This window comes from Cebus imitator, unplaced genomic scaffold (genome assembly GCF_001604975.1).
Source record: "Cebus imitator isolate Cc_AM_T3 unplaced genomic scaffold, Cebus_imitator-1.0 Scaffold155, whole genome shotgun sequence".
NCBI classification, from domain to species: Eukaryota; Metazoa; Chordata; class Mammalia; order Primates; family Cebidae; genus Cebus; species Cebus imitator.
The window spans coordinates 1,438,886-1,441,322 of record NW_016107470.1 but is presented as its reverse complement, the minus strand read 5'-3'; the positions used below and the strand labels follow the sequence as shown (position 1 = coordinate 1,441,322).

At 41.5% G+C, this 2,437-nt stretch overlaps 1 protein-coding gene across 9 annotated transcripts in view; it reads left to right on the top strand.

Annotated features, from left to right (window-relative positions):
• TJP2 (tight junction protein 2) overlaps positions 1–2,437 on the top strand; it is a 138,690-nt gene that overhangs the window by 104,590 nt on the left and 31,663 nt on the right. The window lies entirely within an intron of this gene.

Below are 2,437 nucleotides of genomic sequence, written 5' to 3'. Positions count from 1 at the left end.
TTTGAGATGGAGTTTTGCTCTTGTTGCTCAGGCTGGAATGAAATGGCACTATCTCAGCTTACCGTAACCTCCACCTCCCAGGTTCAAACGATTCTCCTGCCTCAGCCTCCCAAGTAGCTGGTATTACCGGCATGCAGCTAATTTTTTATTTTTAGTACAGACAGGGTTTCTCTATATTTGTCAGGCTGGCCTCGAACTCCCAACCTCAGGTGATCCACCCGCCTCGGCCTCCCAAAGTGCTGGTATTACAGGTGTGAGCCACCTCACCCGGCCGCTTGTCTTCTGACTTTTAAGATTCCTTGTAGCATGTAACATTTTAAATCTTTTGTTCTCTTAATTGTTTTCATTCTAAGAGGGAAAAAAGAGCACCTGAGGATGCAAAGGATGTTTTAGGTTTGGGATTTGGATTTTGATAGCCTATTACATGAGAGTTTGTTTTCTTTGGCTTTTCATGAAGAATTGAGTTATGTTACTAGGCGCCTATTGAAATAACTGAAGAATAATGCAAAGATGTGAATAGTGAGATACCTGGAGTCCAGTCCATGAAAATAAATGGGAATGTTGAGATTGCAGTATCTCTCTGAAGAATGTGAATCTTAGGAAGTGTAAGGATTTCACAGTGTTTTTTTTTTTTGGAGTATAGTGGCATCATCTCGGCTCACAGCAATCTCTATCTCCCAGGTTCAAGTAATTCTCCTGTCTCAGCCTCCCAAGTAGCTGGGACTACAGGCACTCGCCACCAGGCCTGGCTGATTTTTGTACTTTTAGTGGAGATGGGGTTTCGCCATGTTGGCCAGGTTGGTCTCGAACCCTGATCTCAGGTGATCTGCTCACCTTGGCCTCCCAAAGTGCTAGGATTATAGGCATGAGCCACTGTGCCCGGCCAGTTCCACTTCATAAAAGAAAAATTTTTTTCTACCTTTTGTTAAGATTGCACAATAATTTGGCTATCATTGTCTAGGGTTGTATAAGAATTAATCTTTAAGGAAATCCGACAGTAAGTGAGACCTGCATTTGATCAAGAAAAAATATGATCCATTCATATGACCAGCTATTACATTTCACAGCACCAATTGCCTTTCTTAGAAGCTGGTCAACTGATTTTTTTATCTTCATTTGTGAAATGCCCATGTACATACCAGTAGATCTATTTGCAAAATTATGATGAGCACATTTTTTAAGAGGAAAATGCCAGAGAGACGTTATCACCCAGACTTCTGTTCTGGGCTGTGAGGCTGTTTGACCACTAGGGGGGTCACCATTCATGAAAGTAACCTTGCCCTTCCCTTGTTCCTTTCTTGACTATCAGCTTCCTTGAGGGCTAAGCATGGACCACAACACTTCCAATCATTGTGTTAAGATCTGACTGACAAGTTTACCGTAAATCATTTGAAACTTATTTTAAAATCGACTTCATACCTTGCCTGAATTGTAGAAGTTACTTTGTTTTGTAATTATAAGATTTTTAGTCTGAACAATAATACAAAATTTGAAGGTGTGTGTTTTAAAACCTGCTCTGTCATGAGGTCAGGAGATGAAGATCATCCTGGCTGACATGGTGAAACCCCATCTCTACTAAAAAATTCAAAAAATTAGCCGGACATGGTGATACGCACCTGTAGTCGTGGCTACTCAGGAGGCTGAGGCAGGGGACTCGTTTGAACCCAGGAGATGGAGGTTGCAGTGAGCCAAGATCGTGCCACTGCACTCCAGCCTGGTGACAGAGCAAGACTCTGTCTCAGAAACAACAACAGTAACAAAAACCCTGTTCTGTTGTGGTAGTTTCTTAAGTTTGAAAATTTATTCTTAAAATAATGTATTTTTACAAGTTTGTTAAGTAAAACCAGAATAGTCTAAATGGCATTGAAAGTATTTAAAAATATTCATACTTAGTAATTACAGTGTTTTTTCTTTTGATAGCCATTCAGAGTCCATAAACCCTCAAAGCTATGCTGGTTTTAGTTAAATGCTTTATTAATTGCTTTGCCTGACTTCTTTACCCCCTTTCTTTACCTACTGGATTCCTTTCAGTGCCAAGCTCCATATAATCTAAAATGCTAGATTGTGCTATTTGCAGTAACTTCCTGTAGACAGCCTCATTGCCATCAGAACATGCCTAGTAAGGTGTGCTGAATTGTTTTTTTTTCTCCCCAACATTTTATTTGAAAAGTGTTAATTTGGCCAGGTACTGTGACTCACACCTATAATCCCAGCACTTTGGTAGGCTGAGGCTGGTGGATCACCTGAGGTCAGGAGTTTGAGACCAGCCTGACCAACATAGTGAAACCCCGTCTCTGCTAAAATACAAAAACTAGCTGGGTATGGTGGCGGGTGCCTATAATTCCAGCTACTCTGGAGACTGAGGCAGGAGAATCACTTGAACCCAGGAGGTGGAAGTTGCAGTAAGCCGAGATCGTGCCACTGCACTCCAGCCTGG